A 13908-nucleotide genomic window follows, 5' to 3' on the forward strand; every position below is an offset into this window, starting at 1 on the left:
CCGGATGCGGGAGAAGTTGGAAGGAGCTCACGGACGCTGGGATGAATTGGAAGGGGGTGATCTGTGAGGCTCTGTTCCTTGATCCTTGGACACACTGCTGGATGGAGTTGATCGCTGGATCCTTGAAGCTCACCGAATGGCTGGATTGGTTGGCTGAAGTCACCTTGATCCTTTGGGATGCTTGCTTTCTGGACGTTGGGAGGAGCTAGATTTGGTGGGAGGTGATCCGAAAGAAGAGGCTTGGGAGATGAAGCAAGCGAAACAGGGGAGGCGTGGGTGGATAAAGTTGGCTTGATTCTCGGATGCAAGGGATGTTGCTCACAGTTGAGATGGCGGAAATCGTTGGGAAGAAGATAAGGATGAATCGAGAGAGAAGGAGGATGCTAGGAACAAATACGGATGGGATGGAGTTTGGATTTGGTTCGAGATGAAGATGAGCTCGGAACAAGGGAACCGGAAGCTGATGTTGTTTTGTTGCTGGGAAGAAATCGGCTGATAGCTGGGAGGTTTGGGAAGTTCATGAGATTTGACTTTATCCCATGGAGATGGAAGATGGGATTCTCTGATTCGTGGGATCTTGGGACGGATGCGGAGAAGCTCAGCTAGGAGAGATTCTGAAACAGGGGAATGTGCCGTGAAGCTCGGGAAGATGAAGCTGCGGACGTGGAGCAGGGGGAGAGAGGAAGATGAGGTTAAGATCATGGGATTCGGCTGGTGGTTATTCCGAAACAGAGGAAGAATACGTGTGGTTGCCGTGAAGCTCGCAAGGATGAAGCTCATCCGGTTGAGATGCGGCTGGGAGTATGAACAGAGGAGTTTGTTCGTGGACGTGGCTTGGATTGATGAAGACTCGGACTCTGTTCCGAAGCAACAGGGAATACGTGGGTGATGAAGGTTATCCGGAAGAGGATGAGAGCTGGTGCCGTTTGGGAGTGATCTGGAAGAGGCCAACGCGAACGGGAGGATGGAAGATCACGGACAGGATGTGGGCTGCGGAGGCCATGCACGCGTGAGATTGGTTGTTCCGCGAGATAAAGATGATCTCGGAACAGGGGAGGTTGGAAGAGAGACGCGTGGAATTTGTTGATGGATGCTAAACGGTAATGAAGGGATCCGGCTGGGAGTGAAGATGTTGAGACTTTGTTTGTGAACGTGGGAGTGAAGGAGAAATAAACTATTTGGGAGGAATACGCTAAGAAAAGGAATTGGGGTTGACTCGGAATATTGAATTTTTAAATGGAGATGATATGGAAAAAATGACTGGTGAATGACTGGGAAGTGAATCCCGGGAGTTTGATACAGGGGATGTGATCCTATTCAGTTGGGAACATGTGTGGGAAGAAAATTAGGTGACTGAGATGTGACGCAGAAAAGTTTGGTGGAGTCAAATGTGGGAAAGAAACAAGGGAGGATGGATCTGAGAGGGTCTTGATTTGCGGGGTGCATACGATTTGGGTTCAGAAATTAATGAATTTGACTTGACCTGCATACATTAAACTCAATCAGTAAATAAATAAGTAAAACAAACTCGAATTAATTTATTAAAATGCAATGATGAGGGTAACACATTTTTTAGTTAAATTTACAAAATATGTGAATTAAAATAATGATAAGTGCTATGAATAAGATATGAATTTATGCATTATTTAGCACTTATCACACCCCCCAACCTACAATTTGCTAGTCCTCAAGCAAAATAAAATAAAAAACTAACTCACTTTCGCAGGAATCGTGATTGCATTTACCGTATGCAATAAGGCTTTAAACCCCTAGGTGGCCCTAGTGGACGAGTTTTGTCTCGTGAGGGTTTCCGGCTCAGATACCCACAAACTGTTGTCTCTACCTAATGAATTTATTTTATTGCTTTATAAAATCTAATTTTAAATGCATAAGTGCCAAGAATTTTAAAAGCACACAAAGTTTTAATTACTAAGTCAGCCCAAATTCTAAGTCAGTATGCAATTTAAGTTGAAGTCATTAAGTTTCTGTTAGAGAGTTATAAGGCTAATTTATACTTGGGTGCTCGGTGATGTCTGGACCATACACAAGCTAAGGCTTTAGATTCTCCAAAATACTGCTAAAACTAGTAGTTTCCAAGAATTGGTCAGATAAGACCTAATCACTGATTCAAAATCATCCTACCTTGCAGGATTTCGAGAGTTGTGGATGTTTACTTTAATACCTCATGGGCTTTATCTGTAATATTCCAGTTTACTCGAATTTTTATAACGACGGCTTTCACACTATCGTCTTTTTCAAGGTCAATATTATTATCTCTTTTTCTCTTTTTTTTTATTTTTTTTAATTTTTAATTTTTTTATTTTTTTTATTATTTTATATTTATTACGCACTTTTACTCTTGTAATGATTCCTCCATGTAACGAGCATTCAGTCAACACTCCCACACCAGATGGCATAAGGTGTTAGGCATCAAGACTCCCCTACGGACCTATGCTCGGATTCATCATTGCAAGCCCGCTGACCTTTGACAATAGGTAGCCCTTTTCGATGTACCTGACTAAATTCACTTTTTTTTTTAATAGCGAATTAGATAGGTATGATTCATCAGGACTCAAGGTTGTTACCAGACTTAACAACATCATGTTAAACCTAACCCTTAGAAGTGCAGGCCATGTGTGTTGTGAAATTTCAAAGTAAAAATTATCTTACAACTTGCTAAAAGAATTTTTAATGAAAAGAACTCAAATTGACTTATTCCTGACTAATCATTGGGCTTTTTAGATTTTATATACTTTGTGTGATTATCATTTCAGCAGTAAGGCATAGAAATTAGGTTTTTTTTTGAAATTCACTTAAAAATGTGAAAATACGAAAAATTTCTTCAAAAATTCGAAATCTATACCCCCCAACCTAGATCAGACATTGTCCTCAATATTTTTTTTGAATATTATATTATTATTTTTATTTTTTAATATATTTTTTTATTTTAGACAAAAATATGATGCATATGGAGGATAGAAGCATTTTACCGTAGTTGCATCAGTAATATGAGGGATCCTGTTAAGAAAATAAAAAAAAAATGCGACAAGAAAATATGCAAAAATAACCTACGAGAATTGGGTTGCCTCCCAACAAGCGCTAAGTTTAACGTCTTCAGCCAGACGCAGTGCATCCTTATCAAATCATACCGGGTTCATGCGGGGTTCTCCAAGGAAGAAAATTTGTGGAAGACTGATTGTTGGGCAGGAAGTTGACTGCTTCTATGGCCTTGTCTATATCAAAGTCAAAATGGGCCAAGTATGTTTTTAGAGGGTTATCTGCCAAAATATAGGGAAGGATTTCTTCTACAAGATCGTCCATTTTGTCTATTAGGAAGCACTCAACTTCCTTTGCAGGTTGATCAGAGGCACGAAATATATTTAACTTGACCTTCATATTCCCAAAGGATATATTCATCACCCCAGTTCTACAGTTTATACTCGCATTGGCTGTAGCTAGAAAGGGGTGCCCAAGGATCACGGGGATTTGTTTCTTAGGATTAGGCTCATGTTCCATATCAAGGACGATAAAATCTACTGGAAAATAGAATTTGTCTACCTTGACAAGAACATCTTCAATTATTCCTCGTGGTATTTTTACAGATCGATCAGCCAACTGAAGGGATACCGAGGTTGGTTTTAACTCACCTAACCCAAGTTTCTCATAAACTGAGTAAGGTAAAAGATTGACACTTGCCCCTAGATCTAAGAGTTCTCGATCAATGAAATTATTTCCTAAGACACAGGAGATGGTGGGAGCACCAGGATCTTTGAATTTCGGTGGGGTGTTGTGTTGGAGAATAGAACTCACTTGCTCAGTTAGGAAGACCTTTTTAGGCACATGTGTCCTAGATTTTCGCTTTTGGGTACAAAGGTCTTTGAAAAATTTGGCATAGGAAGGAACTTGTCTAATAGCATCAAGAAGCGGGAGGTTGATTTTGACTTGTTTGAAAACCTCCATCATCTCCTCTAGTGAAGTTCCTTTCTTGCCAAAGGGAGAGGGTGAATTAAGAGCTTCAGAAAATGGGACTTTTGGAATATGAGTTTGGGCAGAAGCTGGAAGAGCTGAAGAAGAAGAAGGTTTTGGATTTTCATGTGATACATTTTGCTCCTCCTCTTTACCTTCCTTATTGTTACCCTCCCCAATCTTATTGTCTACTACACGTCCACTCCTTAGGGTAGTCAGAGCATTGGCTTGTTCATGATGAATTGTATTTAGCTGATTTTCTTGAGCCATGTATTGTCCCCTAGGATTACTCACTGGTTGGCTTGGAAGCTTTTCTTCCTCTCGCTTGTTCAGTGCATTAGCTAGTTTCTCCATTTGGGATTCTAGCTTGGCGATAGATTGTGTGTGAGAGTGCACCAATTGTGTAATAGTTTCCAAACCTTGAAGGGAGGTCAACACTTTCTCCTCAAAGGCTGTGTTTCTTTGGGGTGAAGGAGGAGTGTGTTGAAATTGAGTCAAAGGACGGTAGGGATTAACATTCTGGAATGGTTGAAAGTTTTGGGAATAAGGCTGGGAAGTATTGGAAGTCTGCTGCTTCCAAGAGAAATTTGGATGGTTGCGCCACCCCGGGTTATAAGTGTTAGAATATGGATCATTATCCGGTCGGGATTGTGTTTGGGCAGCATTTACTTGCTCTTGCACAAATTTAGGGAATTGTGCTGCCGAAGGGCATTCATGAATAGGGTGAGACGGGCTAGAGCAAAGAGCACAGACTTGTGTTTGGAAAAAATTTGGAAGCTGTTCTCTAGACATTAGCTGGTCCAACTTGCGGGACAGTGCATCTACTTTGTCAGATAGACCTATGGACTGGCTAACTTCATATATGGTCCCTTTTCTTTGAGAACTCGGGGGTGCTTGACGAGCGGAGGAGGCATGGTGGAGAGAGTTTTCATTAAGATTTTCAAATAATTGCCATGCCTCATGGTCACTTTTAAGCATGAAAGTTCCCCCGCATGCGGCATCGATCATCTGACGGTTTCGTTCAGTCAATCCGTCATAGAAACATTGCACTAACTGCCATTTAGGTATTTGATGATGCGGGCATTTTCGGAGTAAGTCTCTAAATTTTTCCCAAGTTTCATGAAATTCTTCCCCGTCAGATTGGGAGAAGCTCGTGATAGCACGCCGAAATTGGTTTGTTCTTCCTATGGGAAAATATTTCTTTAGAAATTCATGTTGCATTTGAGCCCATGAGAAAATGGAATTGGCTTCTAATGAATGGAGCCATTGTTTAGCTCTATCCTTAAGGAAAAAAGGAAACAGCTTGAGTTTCAGAGCATCATCAGTGAAGTTCTGAATTTTGACAGTAGTGCAGATCTCAAGGAACTCATCTAAATGTTTGTATGGGTCTTCATTGTTAAGTCCATAAAAAAAGGGAAGCATTTGGATGACACTAGACTTAATTTCAAACTGCATAGCAGCAGTGGTATCAGGTAGTCGGATACAAGATGGAGAGGTATAAATGGAAGGAATAAAGTACTCCTTTAACAGCTTGGGTTGTTCTTCAGCCATCTCGACAGGTGGAGCAGATTCTATGGTTCTATAGGTGTGGATTTCAGCTCGAAGGGCCCTAATAGAACGCTCTATCTCAGAATCAAAAGTTACTAATTCAGGAGATCTGGAACGACACCCTAGCATACACTAAAATTTTTCTGATCAATCAAGTGCAATCAAGCATGCATTAAAAGAAAATCACATCAAATCCTTATGTTTGCCCTAAAATTGCTAGACAGCTCCTAACTGGTTTGAAGAGCGCACCTAAGCCTCCAATCCGGTCTAATGAACTGAGTTGACCAGGTAAGCTCCCAGGTAAGTGGGGGGGTCACGATGCGTTGCAAAGGTCCCACTTAAAAACCACTTGCCTTGAACAGATGAACTGTCTTCCTTAGGACAAAGCTTGCCTAGACATCAACTGAGCCACAGAGCGAAATTGGTGCAACTTTCGGTGATCTTCTTCCTATTGAGCTCGAATGTCCCTAGGGGCCAACGTCTAATTGATTTTAATTAACGTGATGGCTATGTGAGAATTGGTTCACCTAATTTGGGCAAGAATCTGGTGATGAAATCCAGTTCTTATCTTGTAGGGATAATTGCCCTTACTATGTGCGGATTAATTGGTGTATGTGTATCAAGCATGCATTCACACTTTTGCTGAATTTAAAATCAAACAATCACCACAAAAGGAAATTTAAATAAGAAAGGTTTAGAGGTTACCAAAGGGAATTTCCCCAGCAATTTTGAAAAAAAAAATTTAGGCAAACCTCGACAGTATTCCTTTTCCAGCAGTTCCCTTTTTGATTGTCCTAGATGCTCTCTTTGATTCCTGATCAAATCATACAAAAAGAAAAACCCAAAAATTAGTAAGAGAGAAAAAAAGGATAAGTAAAGTAACAAAAATAGAAAATATTTTTATTATTATTTTTAGATATATATATATTATTATTATTATTTTATTTTTATTTATTTTTTTTAAAATTTTTTTTTTATGAAAAGAAAAACAACTATGCTAGCAATCCCCGGCAATGGCGCCAAAAATTGAAAGTCAACTTTAAAGACCACGCAATAGCACGTATCTAGTAGGATAGTGATTACGGGTATCGATCCACAGGGATTAGGGTATAGTTTTTTTCTTAAAAACAATATTTAAAAGGATGAATTTGTGAAGACTATTAAACTAAGCAATTTAATAAAAGAAAATGCAATTAAAGGGATATCAGTTTAAGAGAACCTAGGGCAAGGAATTCACCACTAATATCGGAACAAGGATTATTTATATTTTATTTCGTTCTTGGATTAACATGCAAATTGGCTACAAGCTTAATAAGCATTTAAATAAAAATTCACAAAAGTAATTTGGGCATAATCCATCTTCAGTAGGCATGAAATGTCTACCCTAATCTAAGGTGGCAGCACATAGAGATGGGCACTGGGCCGGGCCGCCCACGGCCCGGCACGGCACGGCACGGCACTAAGCGGGCCGTGCCTGGCACGGCCCGCCAGCTACAGTGACGGGCCGTGCCTGGCACGGCCCCTTTGATAGGGCCGTGCTGGGCTAGCGAATCCTGGCCAGCGGGCCGTGCCAGGCACGGCCCGCTTCGGGCCTGGGCCGGCACGGCCCAGTCTAGGCACGCGGGCCAAGCACGGCACGGCCCGCGTGCCAGCACGGCACGGCCCATAAGGGCCTGGGCCGGGCTGGCACGCGGGCCTGGCACGGTCCGGGCCTGGGCCCGGCTCGGCCCGATAAAATTTTTTTAATACATTAATAAATTATGAACACTAAGAAATCTTGATTTATGAATATAAAGCCACCTTAATGGTGGGGGGTTTGGCATAGACCCCTACCAGTTTATTAATTTCAATCAAAATGGTACATGAAGGGAGGTTTGGACCTTGGTCTGACCTCTAGATTCTAGAATACAATAAGAAACTAAGAAAGGGCCGAGGTTTGGACCTTGGTCTGACCTCCAGAATACAATAAAAATGTACAATTATAAAAAATTAAGAAATCTTACTAATCATCAGTGATTCAGTGAATCAGTATTCACTCTTCAGTCTTCAGTCTTCAGTGGTGTTTGTATCATCATCATCAGAGGATGTTGTATTATGTCCACCTTTATCTTGAAGTCTTGCCTCAGCATCCAGCCAATCCTTGAAGCAGAGAAGCATCTCCACCGTTTCGCCCGTCATCCTACTTCTCTTTTCGTCAAGAACACGCCGACCTGCACTAAAAGCGGATTCCGATGCTACCGTGGACATCGGCACAGCTAAAATATTGCGTGCAATTGCAGACATAACAGGATATTGATTTCTAACACTCTTCCACCAAGATAATACATCTAGATTCTCTATTTGATTTTCATCATATGCAGACTGAAGATCATTTCGTAAATAAAATTCTAGTTCACTACTTAAAGATGAAGAAGATGAAGAGGAACTTGAAGCATGTGTGTGTCTTCTCTGTGCAATGAATGAAAAAATAGATGACGAACGAGAACTACTAGAAGGAGGAATAGAGGTTTGTATTTGTGTTCTAGATCCACGAATTTTTTCATCATATATAGCATAAATATCATAAAGAAGTTGTCTTACCTCATCTTTAGCAGATTCAGCATCTTGATTCATATTTTCAGCGTATGCATCAAGTAAAATTAGCACGCCATTTAATTTAACTCTAGGATCAAATACAGCAGCTAAGTTATGCATAGGACATATCCTGTCCCAATACTCATTCCATTTAGATTCCATTAGGTGAATAATAGGCATTAAAACATCATCATATCTATGTTCTGCAAATTTTTGACTAATTATATATGCTTGTTGTAAAAATGAACATGAAGTAGGGTAATAAATACCAGAAAGAACATTGGTAGCATTATAAAAACTAAGCAAAAAATCTTCCAAAATTTTTCCTTTATTCCAATCAGTTTCAGTCAATGTAAATCCTAATCCACGATCATTAATATATGCACTTAATAAATTTTTATATGGGTATGCATCATGTATCATGCTATATGTGGAGTTCCAACGAGTAATTACATCAAGTTTAAATTTTTTAAAACGTTTACCATGATTTATGCATAATTCCTTAAATTCTTGAAGTCTTGATCTAGAAGCATGAATAAAAGAAACTGCATTTCTAATTTTTGAAATCACATCTTGAATCATGCCCATGCCAGCTTGAACAGAAAGATTTAAGATATGACATGCACATCTAATATGCAGTAAATTTCCATCTAATATGGGATGCAATGAGTCTCTTAATAATACAACAGCAGAATTATTATTAGATGCATTATCAAAAGTAATAGACATAATTTTATCATTAATATTATATGAACATGCAGTTTGATAAATTATATTTAAAATTTGTTGCCCAGAATGTGGAAAATCAAAAGCACGAAAAGCAAGAATACGTTTATTTAATTGCCAATCATTATCAATATAATGAGCAGTAATGGCAATAAAAGAATTACTACCTACAGATGCTGACCAAATATCAGAAGTTAATGAAATTTTTACATTTAAAGTAGAAAGTGTTTCAATTAAATTTTGTTTCATTGCTAAAAAATTGGTCATAGCTACTCTTCTAAATGTACGCCTACTAGTTCTTTTGTAAGCAGGTTGTAGGTTTAATTGAACATATTCTTCAAAATTAAAAGATTCACATAAACTAAAAGGTAATTCATCCTTAACTATCCATTTTACAAGTGCTTTTCTTTGATTTTCATGATTATATGCAAAATTACCTACAAGTAATCCCCCTTGTATATTAAGGCTACTTTGAGTTTGAGCATGAGAATCATGCATCCTATGACTCTCTTGATGTCTTTTTAAATGCCCTGTTCCCCCACTACTACTACAACTATAAAGTTTGGCACATTTTTTACATTTAGCTTTCCAGACTCCCTCAACCATAACTCTATCAAATTCATTCCATACAGTACTAGTCCTCTTACGAGAAGAGGTTTGACCTTCACTCGGTTCACCAGTTCTAGAGGAACTAGGAACAGGGGGTTGGGGATTAGTTTCTTCCCCCTCAGAAACAGGAATGCCAAACTGACTTTCCTCAAAAGATGACATATCTATGATTAATTCAAAAAATAAAAACTAACCGCAAGGAGGAATTGAGTAGAGGGTCGGAGGGCAGAGGCAGCGCCGAGATTCCGAGCTTCCTCTTGTGCTCTCAACAGAAGCGACCTTCTCTTCTCAACAGGAACCTCCTCTTGTGTAGCACTTGAACAAACTAAAAATTAAATTGCTAGAAGAGCACTTTAGAAGAGAGAAATAATAGCAGTAGAGAAGGAGAGAATGAGAGGTTTGGTGTGGTGAGAATGAGGGAGGAATGGGCTATTTATAAAAGCCCAAAATTTTTTTTTCCCAAAATACCCCTCAATTCAGCCGTTATAGGACTGTTGGGAGGGGCAAAACCGTCTTTTTCCCGAAAATAGCCGTTGGAAACGGCTATTTTCTTTCCCCCTCTCCAGACGGGCCGTGCCAGGCAAGGCCCGTCTGGAGCCGTTACGGGCCGTGCCAGGCACGGCCCGTTTAGAGACGTTGCGGGCCGTGCCTGGCACGGCCCGTTACCGCCCGTTACGGGCCGTGCCTAGCACGGCCCGTGCCGTGCCGTGCCCGGCCCGGCCCACCAATAGAGGGGCCGGGGGCCGGGCCGGGCTTGCCTTCCGTGCCTCACGGGCCGTGCCAGGCACGGCCCGTTTAGAGTTTTGGCCCGGGGGGCCTGGGCCGGGCCGGCCCGGCACGGCCCGTTGCCCAACTCACATCACATCTTCCCTAAGCATGGATTATCTTATATTTACTTAGTGATCATGAAGAACAGTTGTACGAACATCATACTTAAAATCACAGAAATTAAATATGATTCAAAAGAAGATATCCATTAAAAACAATAAGTTCATACAACCCCAAGAATATAAAATAAAATATAAAACCCGTGTCCCTTTGTTAGGGCTGCATCCAGCCCTAGTGAGGAGATCAGCCTTCCATGGAGTGGTGGATGGCAGCAGCAGCACAGCAGCGGGCTCCCATTCCTTCCTTCTCTTTCTCCTTTGAAATATTCCCAAAATAGCCAAACTCCTCTCTCTTCTTTGTTTCTCGTGGGACTCTGCCTCCCAAGAGCTTAGTTGATGGGAGAAGCCCACCGTGGGGAAGAAGAATGAATGGAACCGAAGAGAAGCCTGATGGATTCAGAGAAGAGCTGGGATCAGTCCCCCCAATGGGGAAGAAGGATAAATCCCAAAGAAAACCCTCCTCTTTTTATAGCCTCTCAGCCCCCCTCCCTGTTTCGTGCGAAGGATAAGCTTGAATGTGGGATAAGGATGGCTGGCTGGAGTTAATCCGGTCGTTGGAAAAGTTGAGATTTGTTGGCCGCGGGAGATCCGGATGCGGGAGAAGTTGGAAGGAGCTCACGGACGCTGGGATGAATTGGAAGGGGGTGATCTGTGAGGCTCTGTTCCTTGATCCTTGGACACACTGCTGGATGGAGTTGATCGCTGGATCCTTGAAGCTCACCGAACGGCTGGATTGGTTGGCTGAAGTCACCTTGATCCTTTGGGATGCTTGCTTTCTGGACGTTGGGAGGAGCTAGATTTGGTGGGAGGTGATCCGAAAGAAGAGGCTTGGGAGATGAAGCAAGCGAAACAGGGGAGGCGTGGGTGGATAAAGTTGGCTTGATTCTCGGATGCAAGGGATGTTGCTCACAGTTGAGATGGCGGAAATCGTTGGGAAGAAGATAAGGATGAATCGAGAGAGGAGGATGCTAGGAACAAATACGGATGGGATGGAGTTTGGATTTGGTTCGAGATGAAGATGAGCTCGGAACAAGGGAACCGGAAGCTGATGTTGTTTTGTTGCTGGGAAGAAATCGGCTGATAGCTGGGAGGTTTGGGAAGTTCATGAGATTTGACTTTATCCCATGGAGATGGAAGATGGGATTCTCTGATTCGTGGGATCTTGGGACGGATGTGGAGAAGCTCAGCTGGGAGAGATTCTGAAACAGGGGAATGTGCCGTGAAGCTTGGGAAGATGAAGCTGCGGACGTGGAGCAGGGGGAGAGTGGAAGATGAGGTTAAGATCATGGGATTCGGCTGGTGGTTATTCCGAAACAGAGGAAGAATACGTGTGGTTGAAGCTCGCAAGGATGAAGCTCATCCGGTTGAGATGCGGCTGGGAGTATGAACAGAGGAGTTTGTTCGTGGACGTGGCTTGGATTGATGAAGACTCGGACTCTGTTCCGAAGCAACAGGGAATACGTGGGTGATGAAGGTTATCCGGAAGAGGATGAGAGCTGGTGCCGTTTGGGAGTGATCTGGAAGAGGCCAACGCGAACGGGAGGATGGAAGATCACGGACAGGATGTGGGCTGCGGAGGCCATGCACGCGTGAGATTGGTTGTTCCGCGAGATAAAGATGATCTCGGAACAGGGGAGGTTGGAAGAGAGACGCGTGTAATTTGTTGATGGATGCTAAACGGTAATGAAGGGATGCGGCTGGGAGTGAAGATGTTGAGACTTTGTTTGTGAACGTGGGAGTGAAGGAGAAATAAACTGTTTGGGAGGAATACGCTAAGAAAAGGAATTGGGGTTGACTCGGAATATTGAATTTTTAAATGGAGATGATATGGAAAAAATGACTAGTGAACGACTGGGAAGTGAATCCCGGGAGTTTGATACAGGGGATGTGATCCTATTCAGCTGGGAACATGTGTGGGAAGAAAATTAGGTGACTGAGATGTGACGCAGAAAAGTTTGGTGGAGTCAAATGTGGGAAAGAAACAAGGGAGGATGGATCTGAGAGGGTCTTGATTTGCGGGGTGCATGCGATTTGGGTTCAGAAATTAATGAATTTGACTTGACCTGCATACATTAAACTTAATCAGTAAATAAATAAGTAAAACAAACTCGAATTAATTTATTAAAATGCAATGATGAGGGTAACACATTTTTTAGTTAAATTTACAAAATATGTGAATTAAAATAATGATAAGTGCTATGAATAAGATACGAATTTATGCATTATTTAGCACTTATCAGTCGCCTATGCTATAGTGGAAAAAATATTTTCCGACGCTTCCAAAAGCATCTAGAACTAGCGATGCTTTACCGACGCTTTTTTGCGTCAGTAATTTATAATGTAGCGACACATGAAAGCGTCTTTAATCGCAATTTAGCGACGCTTTAAAGTGTCGGTAAATATTGAATTTAGTGATGCTTTAAAGCATCGTTAAGTCAAACGTACTGACGCTTTAGAGCGTCGCTAATTGATACATCTTCGTGATATTAACGACACTTTAAAGCGTCGTTAGCGTATTATTTTTTTTAAAAAATTTTTAAAACTCTATTTGCAAAATCAAAGGTATACACACTAAACGAGATATACACATGGCACAATCAAACATATTTATCTAAATATTCATATTGTCAAATTATATTCATACTGTCAATTTACGTTTATAATGCACTTCGAAAAATATAAAAAAAATACATATAAAACTCCAACATAAAAGCTTCAGGGGTCAATAGCATCACCATCTCTACGCACAGATGAAGTATCAGGAACCTGTAATAAAAAAACTTAAGAAGTTAAAAATATGAAAATTATTAAGCTCATTAAAAAAAATATGATACTTATGTAAAATGTTCAAGTAGATGTAGTAATTTACCTGAGGAGGGACAAAATGTTGCAATAAAGATATAATCTGATTAATCTAAGCCCTCAAAGATTATATCTCTATCTAGTAGCTCTGCTTCAACTCTTGTATCTCTGTCTTCAGATCATTAACCTCTGCAGTGTTACTAGTCTGTCTAGCATCTTGAGTATATCTACCCACTGCAGATAACTAAGTGGGGGTAACTCCAACGCCATAACCCCTCACTAGATTATAACGCTCCGAGTCCATCAATTCGGTAAACACCTAAGCTTCGATATATCTAGTATTATCGATTGAAGATGAATCGCCGATATGCTCTGAAATAAGGGATGTAGCTCTATCCTATATCTCTAAAAAATAATCAAATTAATTTTTGAAAAATTGAAATACATAAAAAATCATTGCACAGATTATTAATGAATATATACAACTATATCTCTCAACTCCTTCCGGACAAAGCTGCCATCTCAGTGGAAGTGAGTCATCTTATAGAATTCCACTCACCAGGTTTCCTCCCATGGTCTTCTATCTACAACAAAAAGTATATTGGAAGTGCTATATATCATGATACATACTATATGATACAAGAGTTTCAAAGAAACTTACGAATTCAGCTCTGAACCTCGTATAACTCTTTGAGCCTGAAGTGTGAGGAACTGTCTGAGATACTCGTGCGGCTCGACTAATGTCAGAATATATCTATCACGGAAAAAGTAAACATTGTAATATATTAAATGTATT

This window comes from Phoenix dactylifera, unplaced genomic scaffold (genome assembly GCF_009389715.1).
Source record: "Phoenix dactylifera cultivar Barhee BC4 unplaced genomic scaffold, palm_55x_up_171113_PBpolish2nd_filt_p 000618F, whole genome shotgun sequence".
Taxonomy (NCBI): Eukaryota; Viridiplantae; Streptophyta; class Magnoliopsida; order Arecales; family Arecaceae; genus Phoenix; species Phoenix dactylifera.